The sequence below is a fragment of the Scyliorhinus canicula genome, chromosome 5, assembly GCF_902713615.1.
Source record: "Scyliorhinus canicula chromosome 5, sScyCan1.1, whole genome shotgun sequence".
NCBI lineage: Eukaryota > Metazoa > Chordata > Chondrichthyes > Carcharhiniformes > Scyliorhinidae > Scyliorhinus > Scyliorhinus canicula.
In genome coordinates, this window is record NC_052150.1 from 45,520,035 (window position 1) to 45,537,752 (window position 17,718).

General features: G+C 45.1%; 1 protein-coding gene across 2 annotated transcripts in view; it reads right to left on the reverse strand.

The window, feature by feature from the left end:
* Window positions 1-17,339, reverse strand: part of LOC119965943 (E3 ubiquitin-protein ligase RNF144B-like) — an 81,369-nt gene extending 64,030 nt beyond the window's left edge. For both annotated transcript variants that reach the window (XM_038796973.1, XM_038796975.1), the window contains exon 1: window positions 16,909-17,339. The gene's annotated coding sequence lies outside the window, so the exon portion shown is untranslated. The remainder of the gene's footprint in view (window positions 1-16,908) is intronic.
* Between the last annotated feature and the right edge of the window lie 379 nt (window positions 17,340-17,718).

The window sequence follows — 17,718 nt, forward strand, 5'->3', positions numbered from 1 at the left end:
GCTATTCATGGAGATTAATGCTGGGAGCATCAAGGGGATACAGTTAGAGTGTCTCTTACTGGAGATTGGTCCTGTCTGGCACTGGAGTGGTGCAAATGCTGCCTGCCACTTTATTAGCCCAAACCTATATGTTGCCCAGATCTTGCTGTATTTGAGCAGGAATGCTTCATGAGAAGGTACGTCTGTTACTGAACACTGTGCCAACATTCCCACTTCTGCCCTTGCAATGCAGCAGTTCAAGATGGTTGAGCCAAGGGCATTACTTTGAGGAGCCCCTGCATTTTCAACCTTCGTTGCATTTGTTTTAATATCATTGTCCACATCTTCAAATCCCTCCACGAGCACTCTCTGCGATATTGGGGCATGCTTGGTTAACTTCTACGAGGGAGGGGGAAATTTGCCAGAATTATCCAGCGAGGATAATGACGTGCATGATATGCCATGCCAGAAATGGATAGGTTTGATGCACATGCTGGAATTTCCTCGTCTTTTAAACATGGTTGAGTCACCTTCACCTTTCTTTATTTTTGCAACCTCTTTCAGACTCATGTCCCGTTCAGATAGTCTGCTTCTGCAATTCCGGTTTGCTTCATGTTCTGGTCTGTCTCATGTTCCTAACTTCTTCAATTCTACCAGTGACAAGTCTTCAGCCATGTTATCCCATTTGACTGGAATTCTTATTCAAATCCTTCCACCTGGATATATCTCTCCCCTTCCATCAAAATAAGTTTAAAGCAAATCTCCTAGCAGTGCTTTCTGCAACCACCCTTCTTACACCTGCTCCATTTCACATTGAAGCAATTTGCATGATGTTGGTTAACAAGAAAATACGTTCCAAACATTTTGTTATGAATATTTTAAAATAATTCTCAACTTGACTATGGGCACAATCTAACCAAAAAAAAAAACCAATCGGCGTCAGTTTTGGGTGGGATTAATGGGGTCATTCTCGGCCTGTTTAGCGCCGGTAACGACCCCGCTATCTAATGGCAGTCTGATGCTTTTGCGGGCCCCAGCCTTTCCCGAATCCGCACTTAGCATCATTTCCTGCACCCAGGAGCTCTGATGAGCGGAGCTCCTTAGTACAGGAAGAGAGCGGGATGCCATTTTTAAATGGCGTCCTAATCTCTTGACTCCCCAGACCCCCCCCCCCCCCCCCCCCCCCCCCAACTAAATACTGGCTGGTCTCCTCCTGGACCCCATCCCCGGCGAGGGCAGAATGCCAGCTTGGCACCATCAGCCTTGCACCTGGGTGGCACTGCCAGCGTGGAGGCAGCAACATAGTGGTATTGTCACTGGACTAGTAAACCAGAGATCCAGAATAATGCTCTGGGGACCGAGGTTCAAATCCCGCCACTGCAGATGGTGCAATATGAATTCAATAAAAATCTGGAATTAAAAGTCTAATGGCGACCATGAAACCATTGTCAATTGTCGTAAAAACCCATCTGGTTCACAAATGGTCTTCAGGGAAGGAAATCTGCCGCCCTTACCTGGTCAGGCCTACATGTAACTCCAGAACCACAGTAATGTGGTTGACTCTTAAATGCCACCTCAAACGCAATTAGGGATGGGCAATAAATGATAGCCCAGCTTGCGATGCCCAAATCCCGTGAATGAATGTCCTCTATTGCTTTCCTTATTTTGAAAATCTTACAGCTAGACTACTGGTGATTCAAACTGGTGTTGCTTTAATCATCTCAGTGAAATATATTGGAATGATCCCTTCATCTTGTTTGACTGGAACCTTTTAAGTCGGTTTATGCAAGTCAGGTTGTTAGGTGAGTTTTTGCCAATAAATTAAGCACAAGTCACAGGGACCTTGTTGACATCAATTCATTGGCTAGCGAGAGATTTGTCGTCAGCCAACTTTCTTTGTAACTGAATTATTGGTCAGGTCATATTTTTGGCAACGTCAAAGAGTATGGTTGTGGTAACCAATTACTGGGGGTCCAATGGTAACAGGCCTTGTAGCTTATGTATTCATATCTGATGCATTTTCCCTTTCATCGTTTTATTTTTCTGTTTAAATATTTTTATTCTTTTTGTCTTTTTGCAATGTCGTCACAATCAAATACAAAATCCAATTTAAAAATCTATATTTTTTAAAATAGATTTTTGGTAGAGGGTTGTTTTGGGCTATGCAGACTTCAAGACCATGAAATTGTTTACTGCGAGACTGGTCAACAGAAAATTTTGTGTCTCCATGTTGGCAACAGTGGCAAAGCGCAACTCAGGAGCAGAAATCAGTTATTTTCCAATGTTAACCAAACACAAAAAAAAGCAGACATTAATGAGGAGTGCTGAAACAACTGCATCATTTAAAAGAACGAAGGGGATGAACATTTGAAGCAAAGAAACATACAGGGCCATGGGGAGAGAGCAAGTAGGGTGGGGGCCTGGATGGATGATTCATTCTGTGTTACTCAAGCAAGCGGTCAACAAAGACACAATGCGTCAAAATGGCCTCACTCCTGTGCTTTAAAACTTGTTTGGTAGGTTATAAATAATGGCTGACTGATATAATTATTCAGGATTAGCACCGCCCTGATTTTGAAGATTAGACCTGCTGTGACATTTTCACAGAAATATGGGCAAAAGAAAAAAAGTGACAAACTACCAATTTGATTGTTCCCTGTTAAAGTTAGTTATTAGGATGTACTCAGGGCAGCACGGTGGCGCAGTGGTTAGCACTGCTGCCTCCCGGCGCTGAGGTGCCCAGGTTCAATCCCGGCTCTGGGTCACTGTCCGTGTGGAGTTTGCACAGTCTCCCCGTGTTTGCATGGATTTCGCCCCCACAACCCAAAGATGTGCAGAGTGGGGGGATTGGCTACGCTAAATTGCCCCTTAATTGGAAAAATGAATTGGGTACTCTAAATTTATTTTTTTTAAATAAAAAAAATAAAAAATAAAAAGTTATTAGGATGAACTCAGCAGTGTTCATCCCACTGCTGAACAGAGTGGTCGAATAATGTTTTGATCGAAGTCAAACCATGTATTAGTGAGCTTGGCTAGAGAAAAAATTAAATTAATAATAATAATCCTCATTATTGTCACATGTAGGCTTACATTAACACTGCAATGAAGTTACATACATAGATACATAGAAGATAGGAGGAGGCCTTTGGGCCCTTCAAGCCTGCTCCGCCATTCATCACGATCATGGCTGATCATCCACCTCAATAGCCTAATCCTGCTTTCTCCCCATAGCCTTTGACCCCATTCTCCCTAAAGGCTATATCCAGCCGCCTCTAGAATATATGCAAAGTTTTAGAATCAACTACGCCTTGTGGTAATGAATTCCACAGGCTCACCACTCTTGTGTGAAGAAATGTCTCCTCATCTCTGTCCGAAATAGTTTACCCTGAATCCTCAGACTGTGACCCCTGGTTCAGGACACACCCATCATTGGTAACATCTTCCCTGCATCTACCCCGTCTAGCCACGTTAAAATTTTATAAGTCTCTATGAGATCCCCCCCTCATTCTTCAGAACTCCAGCGAGAACAATCCCAACCTAGTCAATCTCTCCTCATTTGACAGTCTCAGCATCCCTGGAATCAGTCTGGTAAACATTCACTGCACTCCCTCGGGAGCAAGAACATCCTTCCTCAGAGAAGGGGACCAAAACTGCACACAATACTCCAGGTGTGGCCTCACCAAAGTCCTGTATAATTGCAGCCACACATCTCTGCTTCTATATTCGAAACCTCTCGCAATGAAGGCCAACATACCATTAGCCTTCTTTACCGCCTGCTGCACCTGCATGCTTACCTTCAACGACTGGTGCATAAGGACACCCAGGTTCCGCTGCACACTCCCCCTCTCCCAATTTATAACCATTCAGGTAGTAATCTGCCTTCCTGTTTTTGCTTGCAAAGTGAATAACCTCACACTTATCCAAGTTATACTGCATCTGCCATGGATTTGCCCACTCGCCCAACCTGTCCAGATCACGCTGTAAGTTACTCAAGTTACTGTGAAAAGTCCCTAGTCGCCACACTCCGGCACCTGTTCGGGTACACCGAGGGAAAATTCAGAATGTCCAATTTTCCCAAGAAGCACATCTTTCGGGACTTGTGGGAAGGAACCCACGCAGACACAGGGAGAACGTGCAGACTCCGCACAGACAGTGACCCAAGCTGGGAATCAAACCTGGGACCCTGGCGCTGTGAAGCAACAGTGCTAACTACCGTCCTCCCTGGAATTGAACACCAAAAAGATAGGTCTTTACTGCAGGACCACCTCACAGATGCGCTATAGGCTTGAAATTCTATTGTTTTTTCAGTGAACTAGTGACTTTGTCAAATCCTACACATGCTATTATGGGAATAAAGAATCTTCCAGGACAATAGGAGGCTCCTTGGCCATTGGTTTATGTTGGATTGTTAACAGAACTATCCAATTAGTCCCTCCCCCAAATATATCTTTCCCAAGTAGAAGATGAGCGCGAGGTCAGGTGTAATGCCTAGATCTGGTTTGTCTCTCTTGTGGGGACCAAGAATTGGATTCAATTTGAATTAGTTTTTGGAGCAGGCAAGGAGCTGGATTAGGGATTTATCCCTGTCCACACTCTTTGAGCTCTGGCTTTGTAACTCTGATAAAGAAATTTTAAAAATAAAAATAAAATAAAATGTTCCTATCTGTATCCAGCACCCTCTTCAGGCAGTGCACAGCTGATTATAGCTCCCTGGTTTATATGCCATTAGCGTACATTTTTGATCTTCAACCCTCCTACCAATGGAAACAGTTTCTCCCCATCTATTTCATCAAAACCCTTCATGATCTTAAACACCTCTATTAACTATCTCTGTTCAAATGAGACCAACATCACATAGTCTCTCCAGATAACTGGAAAAAGTCCTTCATCCCTGGCATTCCAGTAAATCTCCTCTGCATCCTCTCCAAGGCTTCAAATATCCCCCAAAAGGTGTGGTGCCCACAATTTGACACAAATATTCCAGTCCTAACCAACGAGTTTAAATTTATATATTTCAATGCAATTGTTAAACACTTCTGAATGCAAAAATCCCAGTTTTGATCCGTTCCCCTGGAGGAAAGAAAAATGCAAACAAACTTCCTCCCTCAAAACATCCAACACCAGCACAAAGATAAAAGCTAACTACTGCGGATGCTGGAATCCGAAACCAAAACAGACTCGTAACGTTGGCTCCCTTCTCTCTCCACAGATGCTGTCAGGCCTGCTGAGATTGACCAGCATTTTCTGGTTTTGTTACACCAGTATCAACCGTGCTAGTGCCACTGAAGCCTGGGCTCAAGTCCCCACCTTTATATTTTAATGTGCAAATTAATGATTTTCTTTAGTGTCAGGAATAAATACATACATTAGTAAAAAGGAGAGTTCTCACTGATTGAGCTCACACCGTTATGTCACCTCCTTCCTTCCGCTCCCCAGAAATAGTACCTGTGAAATAATAATTTCCCTGGGAATATTTGAACAGGTTCATCTCGTACTTGTTAACTTACATTTAGCAGTGCCTAAATTTGGCACCTGCAAAATAAAAAAGTTAGTTCCCAAAATACTTGATGGTTTCGATCTGCTTAGACAAGGCACTTGATTACCGAAGTCTTGTAGCAGTATTTAATAGATGGACTACACAACTAGGGCTGTATTTTAAGCTCTGATAGGGATGAGTAATGCAGCAGATGCATTGGGGGAGATCCAGAAGGTATACATCACAGAATACTGAATCAAGTGGATACGAGAAAGCAGACAGGCAAGTCAAACGTTTTTCACCAAATCTTTGGTAATGGGTTTAATTCCCAAGAAGTGGGAGGAGGCAAATGTTACAACTATGTTCAGAAAAGAAAAAGGGGAGATGATAAGCCAAGATATTTTATTTCCATCTTGCCTCAGTTGTGGGTTATTCTAGGGCTACTTTCAAGAATCGACAAAATGAAAAAAAGTCTTAAATGTTATGTCAATTGTCTTAAGATTAGTGGGGCAGCATGATTGCATACATTTGTAAAATGAGGTGGCCATAGATAGAAGCATCAGGGATGTAGTTACTCCGAAGAATGTAGATAGACAGGTGATGGTGAGAAGAGCTGGGAGGAAGCAGTCAGTACAGGGATCCCCTGTGGTTGTTCCCCTAAGTAACAAGTATACCGCTTTGGATACTGGTGGGAGGAGGACACCTTACCAGGGGTAAGCCATGGGGTACAGGTCTCTGGCACAGAGTCTTCCCTTGCTCAGAAGGGAAGGGGAGAGAGGAGTAGAGCATTAGACATTGGAGACTCCATAGTTAGGGGGATAGATAGGAAATTCTGTGGGAATGAGAGAGACTCGCAGTTGATGTGTTGCCTCCCAGGTGCCAGGGTCCATGATGTCTCGGATCGTGTTTTTGGGATCCTTAATGGGGAGCAGCCCCAAGTTGTGGTCCACATAGGCACCAACAACATAGGTAGGAAAAGGGATAGGAATGTAAGGCAGGAATTCAGGGAACTAGGGTGGAAACTTAAGAGCTAGAACAAACAGAGTTATTATCTCTGGGTTGTTACCCGTGCCAGCGAGACAAGGAATAGGGAGAGAGAGCAGTTGAACACGTGGCTACAGCCATGGTGCAGGAGGGAGGGTTTCAGATACCTGGATAATTGGGGCTCATTCTGGGGTAGGTGGGACCTCTACAAACGGGATGGTCTACACCTGGACCAGAGGGGTACCAATATCCTGGGGGGGAAGTTTGCTAATGCCCTTCGTGAGGATTTAAACTAATTTAGCAGGGGGTTGGGAACCTGAATTGTAGCTCCAGTATACAGGAGGTTGAGGGTAGTGAGGTCATGAGTAAGGTTTCAAGGTTGGAGGAGTTTACCGGCAGGCAGGATGGTGGTTTAAAATGTGTCTACTTCAATGCCAGGAGCATCCGGAATAAGGTGGGTGAACTTGCAGCATGGGTTGGTACCTGGGACTTCGATGTTGTGGCCATTTCGGAGACATGGCTAAAGCAGGGACAGGAATGGTTGTTGCAGGTTCCAGGGTTTAGATATTTCAGTAAGCTCAGAGAAGGTGGTAAAAGAGGGGGAGGGGTGGCATTGTTAGTCAAGGACAGTATTACGGTGGCAGAAAGGACGTTTGATGAGGACCCGTCTACTGAGGTAGTATGGGCTGAGGTTAGAAACAGGAAAGGAGAGGTCACCCTGTTGGGAGTTTTCTACAGGCCTCCGAAAAGTTCCAGAGATGTAGAGGAAAGGATTGCAAAGATGATTCTGGATAGGAACGAAAGTAACAGGGTAGTTGTTATGGGGGACTTTAACTTTCCAGATATATTGACTGGAAACGCGATAGATCGAGTACTTTAGATGGGTCTGTTTTTGTCCAATGTGTGCAGGAGGGTTTCCTGACACAGAATGTAGATAGGCCTACAAGACGAGAGACCACATTGGATTTGGTACTGGGTAATGAACCAGGACAGGCGTTAGATTTGGAGGTAGGTGAGCACTTTGGTGATAGTGACCACAATTCAGTTACGTTTACTTTAACGATGGAAAGGGATAGGTATATACCGCAGGGCAAGAGTTATAGCTGGGGGAAAGGCAATTATGATGCGATGAGACAAGACTTAGGATGCATAGGATGGGGAAGGAAACTGCAGGGGATGTGCACGATTGAAATGTGGAGCTCGTTCAAGGAACAGCTACTGCGTGTCCTTGATAAGTATGTACCTGTCAGGCAGGGAGGAAGTGGTCGAGCGAGGGAAGCGTGGTTTACTAAAGTAGTTGAATCACTTGTCAAGAGGAAGAAGGAGACTTATGTAAAGATGAGACGTAAAGGTTCAGTTAGGGCGCTCAAGAGTTACAAGTTAGCTAGGAAGGACCTAAAGAGAGAGCTAAGAAGAGCCAGGAGGGGACATGAGAAGTCTTTGGCAGGTAGGATCAAAGATAACCCTAAAGCTTTCCATAGGTATGTCAGGAATAAAAGAATGCCTAGGGTAAGAGTAGGGCCAGTCAAGGACAGTAGTGGGAAGTTGTGCGTGGAGTCAGAGGAGATAGGAGAGGTGATAAATCAATATTTTTCATCAGTATTCACGCAAGAAAAAGACAATGTTGTCAAGGAGAATACTGAGATGCAGGCTACTATACTAGAAGGGCTTGAGGTTCATAAGGAAGAGGTGTTAGCAATTCTGGAAATTGTGAAAGTTGACAAGTCCCCTGGGCCGGATGGGATTTATTCTAGGATTCTCTGGTAAGCTAGGGAGAAGATTGCTGAGCCTTTGATCTTTATGTTGTCATTGTCTACAGGAATAGTGCCAGAAGACTGGAGGATAGCAAATGTTGTCCCCTTGTTCAAGAAGGGGAGTAGAGACAACCCCAGTAACTATAGACCAGAGAGCCTTACTTCTGTTGTCTTGGAAAGGTTTATAAGAGATAGGATTTATAATCATCTAGAAAGGAATAATTTGATTAGGGATAGTCAACACGGTTTTGTGAAGGGTAGGTCGTGCCTCACAAACCTTATCGAGTTATTTGAGAAGGTGACTAAACAGGTGGACGAGGGTAAAGCAGTTGATGTGGTGTATGTGGATTTCAGTAAAGCGTTTGAGAAGGTTCCCCACGGTAGGCTATTGCAGAAAATATGGAGGCATGGGATTTAGGGTGATTTAGAAGTTTGGATCAGAAATTGGCTCGCTGTAAGAAGACAGAGTAGTGGTTGATGGGAAATGTCCAGCCTGGAGTTCAGTTACTAGAGGTGTACCACAAGGTTCTGTTTTGGGGCCACTGCTGTTTGTCATTTTTATAAATGACCTGGAGGAGGGCGTGGAAGGATGGGTGAGTAAATTTGCAGAAGACACCAAAGTCGGTGGAGTTGTAGACAGTGCGGAAGGATAAGCCACGAGGTCATGTTGCAGCTGTACAAAACTCTGGTGCGGCCGCATTTGGAGTACTGCGTGCAGTTCTGGTCGCCGCATTATAGGAAGGATGTGGAAGCATTGGAAAGGGTGCAGAGGAGATTTACCAGAGAGTAGTAAGAACGTGGAATGGCCTTCCTGCAACAGTAGTGGACTCGCCAACATTAAGGACATTTAAATGGTAATTGGATAAACATATGGATGATAAGGGAATAATGTAAATGGGCTTTAGAGTGGTTTCACAGGTCGGCGCAACATCGAGTGCTGAAGGGCCTGTACTGCGCTGTAATGTTCTATGGCACAGTGGTTAGCACTGCTGCCTCTGACAGGGACCCGGGTTTGATTCCGACCTTGGGTGACTGTGTGGAATTTGCACTCTCTCTCTCTTCTTCCCCCCCCCGGTGTCTGTGTGGGTTTCCTCCGGGTGTTCTGGTTTCCTCCCACAGTCCAAAGATGTGCAGGTTAGGTGGATTGGCCATGCTAAATTTCCCCTAGGTGGGTTACGGGGATAGGGCGAGGGATTGGACCCAGGTAGAGTGGTCTTTAAAAGGGTTAGTGCAGACCTGATGGGCCAAATGGCCTCCTTCTGCACTGCAAGGATAAACAGATGGGAGGGTATTAATTTAATTGACTGTATTTGAGCACACATAAAACAGACTCCCAACTGTCTGCCCTTTACCGTAGCTACGTTTATGTCCAGGTGTTCCTGGGGAGGAGCACGTAGTGACTGTCAGTACGCTTTTCTGCGACCAGTGGGGGCCACAGGGGTTGGGGTGCATCAGCAGCTCCGGAAATTATATTTTGATTTAGTTTGTTTCCTTTGACATTGATTTCTCTTCCAGTGCCCCACCAGGAACTGTCACCCCTCTCAATACATGAAACTAATTTCGTTTTTTTTTTTAAATTAGTTTATTCCAGTAGTTTACGGTTTTAAAAAGAGCATATAAAAAGGGAATCTTCCATGACAAGTGGGCACCACAGGGGCAAGAATGCACCATTAGTCTCCAGGAGTAACATTTTAATTTGAAGTTTTGGTTTGTTACAGTGCCCTATCAAAGGCCGTCATCCCTCTTCATTGTTAACTTATTTTACCGACATTGTTTTCTCTCAAAATAGCATATAAAAAAGGACACTTCTGCAACTGGTGACCACCGCAGGCGCGAGTGCGCATCATCAGCCCTATTACATTATTAATTTGATTGAAGTTTATATTGAAGATTTTGTTTTTTACTTGTGTAACCCTTTAAGGTGCTGTTAACTTGTTTTTATTAATTAGTTTTTTTAATTGGTTATCAAAAGAGTATAAGTGGGGACTGCGACAGGACATGATAGCATCGTGGTAATGATATTGGGGCTCACAGTGCAAAGGCCTGGGTATGTTCTCAGCTGAGGAGAGTTCAAATCCCACAACCAACCATCTAAACAAAGACAGGCACCAATTGGTAACTGAATGAAACACTGAGCTTGATAAGCCTAGGGCCATACGCAACTTAAACAACTGCTATCTCAGAAGAGAAACAGATTCAGTACTTGGCTGGGATACTGCGTGCGAATACCAGGTGCTGTAGGCTTAAATATAAAATTACTGCTGGGACAGTTGGTTCGATTGGCAGAGAGCTGCAATGTTGCATCGTATGAATAAACCTACAATCAAGAAAATAATTAATGTCTAGTGTCACACTTCACCAAATGGTTTGAATCAATTTCATGGAAACATCCAATAAATGCTTCCATACTGCAAAACAATCGGTGAATTAGTAACATGGAGGACATAAGTTTAAAGATCACCATGGGACAAATGACAAGTGAAGGAGTCAAAAGCTTTCTTTTCATATAGAGAACCGCAGTGATTTACTACAAATCGCTTTCAAGCGGATACCATGAAATAATTTAGAACTAGATAAATGTGAAATGGAAGAATGTCAAAGATGTAGAGAAAAACAAAACAAACTGGATCATTGAAGACAGTTCTAGTTGAAGAACAAGCAAAAAGGGTGTTGGGCCAAATGGCCTCCTGCACTGAAATTTCTTCTGACTCAGATTCTTACCACATGCACTTGTGACATACATTCCACTATAAGGGTGTGGAGAATCACTGTCTGGCCAATTTACATATTGAACATGTAGCAACAGGTCTTGGTAAGATCCTGTATATGGCCTTCGTAACAATGAAGATTTAACACTAACCATTATTACTTCAATTAGACACCATTCAACTCATGTTACAGGCAACAATTGCCCCTAGACATATGCAAACTAATTTATCCGCAGTTATTTCACTTTACTCAAACACCACATTTTATATCCAGATAATAATCCTCCACTGCAAGCACTACAAAACAGTACCTCAATCTCTTGAGGTTTCCCCATCCAGATCCAGACACATTACCTCCCCACATCGATACATTACCTTGTTTAGGTTTTAGTCTGCCAATAACTCAGTTGCTTCCTTCTATATTTGTTTCTAACTTGCTGTTCTAAAATACATATCAGCATTAAACAACTTGTGCCATATTAATAAGACATGCAAATTGATGTCGTTCACATAATTATACTATTCATGTACCATGATATAATCAAATTTGTTCACAGTACACAAACAGGAATCCCAGTTACGGATGATATTTATCAAAGAAAGTTAAAAAGGTGAAGTGAAAGTGGGAAAAGACACAGATATTTGAAGCCTAGTCACTTGTAATGTGGGAGCTGCGCAGCCAGTTTATGCACAGCAAGCACCCATATACAGCAATGTGACGTTGAGCGAATGATAAATATTGACCAGAACACCAGGGACCACAACACCAGGGAAACGACCCCATGCTCTTCTTCGAAATAATGCAGTGGACTCGGCTGCGTACAACTGAGAGGGCACGAGGTTTTAATGTCTCATCTGAATGACAGCACCTCTGACAGTGCAAGGCTCCCTCAGTACTGCACTGCAGTGTCACCATTGATTTTTAACAAATAATCATCTTTATTATTGTCACAAGGAGGCATACATTAACACTGCAATGAAGTTAGTGAAAATCCCCTAGTCGCCACACCACAGCGCCTGTTTGGGTACACCGAGGTAGAATTCAGAATGCCCAAATTATCTAATAGCACGTCTTTTGGGACTTGTAGGAGGAAACCGGCATGCCCAGAGGAAACCCATGCACGGATTTTTGTGCAAGAATGAACATAGAGATGAACGAACTTTGATTCATCATTGGTTCACTAATTCTGACACAGTCATTGTTGTTCAGTATGTAAACTCAAAATTTAATTTGCGCAAACCACAGTCCCACGAGAAGCAAATGAATGGTCGGCCAATTTAATTTTTTGGGCTTTGCTGGTAGAGGAATAAATGCCAATTGGACCTTCTATGAAGACAGTTGGAAGATCTTTCATCTTTTACATCTAGCTGAGCTGGCAGATGCAGCTATGTTTAGTCAAAGATAGCATCTCCCAAAAAAAATGCACCATTCTCCCAGTACTGCACTGATCTGTAAACCTAGGTTACATGCTTGAATCTGCACTAGAACTTTAAATCACAACCTTCTGACTCATTAGCAAGAATACTAGCAACTGAGCCAACCCAAAATGTAACACTGAACATGCAAACCACGAATATGAATACACCATGACTACATGTTCTCACTAGATCTGAACTACAGAACTCCCTACCTAACAGCACTGTGCCTATAACCACACCACATGGACAACAGCGATTCAAGAAGGGAACTCACAACCACCTTCTCAAGGGTAATTAGGGATGGGCAATCAATGTTGCATCCCATGAAAGAATAAACAAAGTCATTCATACTCACTGCTCAGTCAGTAGAAGGAGCAAAGATAGTGACATCATGAAAACAGCAGGGATTCCCTTGCTTAATCACGATCCAGTCACACTTGACGAGAAGACCTTGGTTTTGACTTCAGATGAAGACATGACAAAGCAAGGCTTTACGGTATCCCAAAGCCACATATGACACCAACATTTACTGATTAAGCTTACATATAAAAAGGATGACTATATGGTGGAAGATAGCAGATGGCTGGTCACCTCTGGCCCAATCCCAGTCAAGAGAAGAGAAGGGATTAAAAAGGAGAACATCAGATGGGTTCTTCCCCCCACTGACCAACAGTAACTGGGTGTGGCGTCATTTCCAGCATACTCCTGGTTATGCATCATTACCAGCAAGGTTCCGAAAATGTCATTGCTCTTATTTGCCAAAGTAGGGCTTGGAAAGGAGGCTAGGGATCAATAGGGTCCCAGCTAATGTTCCCTATCTGACAGAGATATAACCCAATTGACAACATGGTCAAATAAAAGCTAGATTCAAGCTAATGAGTTAAGTTGGTAACTGGATCCAAATCAAATTACATTTCCCCCATCTTCTCTTTCTCATCAAAAATCAAATTGATCCCATCTATAGGTAAATCTCTCAGGTGGACAGACACTTATCTATTTTGCACTTTTAGATTATACAAGGGGGTTTGAATACCCTCACCGTCTATATCACCAATAGAAACCCAGCCTTGCCCATCTTAAAGAAATACTGCATCCACTGTGGGCAACGCACTGGAACCTTTCCAGATTGGTCTTACATTAAAGGAAGACCTTGAACTTCGCTCCTGGAAAATCTATCCGACTTTCAGTTATTCTCTGGGTGCAATTCAACTAATTGGAACAACGTCCCATAGCCAGCGCCAAAAAACACATGGCTATACAAAACGACTCGCATTGTATAAGGGGCCTCAGTGGGGAATGAGTGGTCGAAGCCAGCACCGTTTTCTACACCAAGGAGCTCCGCTCGCCAGAACTCCCCAATGTGCTGTCCCGATCTGAGGCTCCCGAAGTGACCCCAACCCCCACAGCCCGAATGCACTATGGGAAGGTCCCTGTCCTTCCCCGCCCATCCCAAACACCCACACAGGGCACCCGCAGCCCAATCGTGCACGTGCATAAAATGCCAGCTTGGCACCTTGACATTGCCAACCTGGCAGTGCCCATGCCAGCTGGCAGTGCCACCTGGGCACCTTTACCGTGCCAGGCTGGCACCCAGGTGGTACAGCCAAGGTGCCCAGGTGGCACCAACAGTGCCAGGGCACCACCCTGCCCAAAGGGCATGCAGCTGGAGGCCTCCAATCCCCGGGGAGACCCTCGCAAGTGCCGTTTTTGTGGTTCCCGTTTGTGGAGGCCAGTACCAAACAGAGCTTGCCCAAGGTCTCCGAGGCGAAGGGGATAAATCTCAAAGTCTCGGGTACCTTGGCATTCTGCACATTAAACTGAGACTGACTATCTCGCTCAAATATGCAGATTTGCCAAAACGTGATGGGCGGAATATACATCGCAATGACTCGCGAGATTGCGTTAGATCTTGCGAGGAATTGTAAGCCGGATCGATTCTGAGTGCGGGGTCTCCCAGCTTGACCACACTGCACCGCCTTTCAGTGCAACGCGGCTTTTGGATTGCGCCCTCTATCTCTACATTGACAGTAGAGATAATATATTAGTTTAAGCAATTAATTATAAAAGATTACTTTTCCCTGAACCGAACTGGCAATGGAAAATTCCGGTGGCCACCACTCTGAGAATAAGAGCACTATACTTCCTATGAATTGGCTAGGATTTTTGTTTTGATTTAATATCCCATTTTCTGAATACTGTGGACGGTACGGGATGGGGGGGGGGGGGGGGGGGGGGGGGGGGTTAGTCCAGCAATATAGAATCATACAGCACAAGGCCAACATTTGGCTCATCATTAGAACAAGAGAGAGTTATGCTATCAGTTACACTCCTCTGCTCTTTTCACACAGCCCTGCAAATCTTTCATTTTCAAGTATTATCCAATTTCCTTTTGGAAGTTTTTACTGAATCTGCTTCCACCACCCTTTTTTCAGGCAATACATTCCAGCTCACCATTAACCCGTGTAGAAATTTCCCTTTATCTCCTCATCTACGTTAGAAAGCAGCTACATTTCAAACTACATAAGTTGTAAAGCATTATATAAACCAAGTGTTTCTCCGGTTATCTTATGCAGCATGCTAGTTTTTTCCTCCGCTTTTGTTGCTGGTGGCAGATTTGTCCAGGGATCCTGAACAGGGAAGGCCCTTCCTGACAGGGGCAGGGTGGCGGAGCTACTAAACCTTGTGCTGGCTGAGAGGAGCACACGAGTAAAGCTGTTGCTTCACCAAACCGATCTCTTATTGTGACAACACGACCAGGTGCAAGATGGTTATCTCCTGAGCATTGCATTTAAACAGATCTGTTCGTGCTCTTCTCTGATGTGGCTCAAGTACCAGAAACTGTACCCGTGTGGCCATTAGCCAAGTTGTTCCTTACTTTAAAATTGAAATCAGGCCACGTTTACAATGGTGGGGCCCAGTATTCCCACCATCCTGTCCTTTTCTTTTAAACAAAGGAATGTCCTTCCCCGAGACCCAGTCATAGCCTTTCGCCAGCAAGCCTCCATTGTGCCAGCTGAGACAATGCTTACCACCATGATGTAGATGGGAGTCAAATTATCCCAGCACAGTGTGCAATCATCTGCCAGTGGCAGAACCAGAAGACCATGGCGCGATCCACAGGCCGCATCCCACTCAAAAGGGGCGCAACGTGGCTAGTAGATGCTGGGAGAGTCCACCCTCAGGCTTCCCGATGGTTGATACACCTCGCGAGATCTGACCAGATCTTGCGTGGTGTCGCAATCTGGGTCTCACCCAGTCCCGCAGGGCTAAGTGAGATTGCTGTATCTAACCCGTTCCAGGTATCTACCGGCCTCCCCAGGGAGACCCTAGCCGGGTGCCGATTAGTGCTGCACGGAACAGCACCTGGGGGGTCTCCAAGGCCATTGGAGCCCCCCCACCCCCGAGTGGTCAGGGACAGGGCAGGGTGGCATCCCAACTCTCCCACTGACACCCAGCCACCTTGGTAATGCCAGGTTAGCACCTTGGCACTGCTACCCTGGTACTGCCAAGGTGCTCAGGTGGCAAGAGTGGTACCAGGGTGGCAGAGCCTGAGGGCAGCCATGCCCATGAAAGGAGGAATGAGGGGCATATAAAAGGGCGAGGCCCTGAAAGGGGGTGTGGCAAGACCTGGGGGTTGGGAACTCGCTGACAAGAGCTGGGGAGAATCCCCCAGCCAAACCCGCCTGTAATGACACTGAGAAACGTTTCCGGTAGGTCGCGCCGTCTATTTCCCCAGCCGCCCCCCTCCCTCCCTCCCCCCCACCCACCCTCACAAGCCTATGAGACAATTCCATAGCAAATTCACAACAATGGAAACTATCCAGATCATCCAGACGAACTCCACTTGATTCATGCCCCTAGTTTGAGACTAACCTGTTGTGTCTCAGGTCACACCCAACGCACATAACACCAATAGACCCTCCAAAAGTACTGGCAGCAACAGATGTCAGGACAAAATGACTCTACCCACCTCAGTAAAATCTCAGGGCACAGCATGCAAACCCGCTGTCACAGGGATATGGTTCGTCCCAGGCACAGATCAGTCCACCGCGTAAGGGGGGGGGGGGGGAGGGAGGAGGACGAGTTGGGAGATTCTGATCCAGGTGTGGCCACAGCCCTCAATGGGTTAACCCCGCGCCCGCAAAATATCTTTGGTTTTGAAAACAGTAAGGAGCGCGGTTAGATATTGGCCAAGCATAAATAAATAAATAAATGACCAGACCAGACAATAAAACGAGGTATTTGAGGGGGTGCGAGAAATCACGTCAGCTGTTTTGCCAAAACACTTCCAAATGTGGTTCCGTGAGAAGGCATCGTGATTTGAATGTTATCAAAAGATCTGTTGACGGCAGACTTGCAAATGGACTTTTGTTTTTTAAGATTCCCAAATAAATATGTTGCCGTTCATAAATGCTGCGGCACAATGGATAAACATACAAAATACAAAGGTTTTATGAGGTGAGGACCCGCTATTTTTTTTTTTGCAAATACGGCACAAGATTTGAATTCCCCCCCCCCCCCCTCTCCCCCCACCCAAACAAAAAGATCAATGTTGAACACTTATTTTAATTTCACATTTCATCCATACCTCTGAACGGCTCGGAGGTCCAGCCTCTGGAGGAGAAGCGGTCTGCCTGCTGAAGCTGACGTGCAGCCTTGCTGGTCGAAAGCCGACCTGTGTACCTTGGAGACACCAGACGCGGAGAGGAACACAGGGCTACTTTTCAGCGGCTGCCGCTTTCTCTCGGTGGCTCGGCAGTGTGGTCAAGGCTCCACAGCAACTGAACACGTCCCAGCGAGCGGCAGCCTTACTGGAAAATCTAGGGGGTCCTCCACACCTCAAGCAAAGAGGAGCCTTCCAACCTCAGGCGGGCTCCTCCTCACAGCGAGTGTGCATGCCCTCCCGAGTTTCCGACAGGCTTCAATTTGCGGAGCAAGAAAATGAAAACACTTAGCCGACTTTCTTTTTGAAGCGAGCTACCTCAACAGGCACCACGTCACTCGCTGCCTCCACCCATGGGAGGCTTGTGATTAAACCGGCAGGAAACCGAGCGTAGAACTTCCTCCTTTCTTTGTGGGTAATTTAAATATTAATAAAGCAGCCTTCTTTTTACAAACAACTGCTGGGTGATTGAGTTAATCCCTAATCCCCCCCCCCCGGGTCAATAATTCCTGTTTTGGGGCGAACACCATCCCAAATCAAATTCAATGACCCACTCAAAATAGGGAGAGAAAAAAAAGAGGTTGGTGAGGAAATACATGTCCTCACAAAAACAGTCACAGCCAAAGACAAAATGAAACATTATGATTGATGGGTGGTAGTAAGGGAATCACTATTTAGCCAAATTAATGTAAAGGTAGTTCTCTTACAGCCTTGTGGAAAGCACAATTGCTTCAC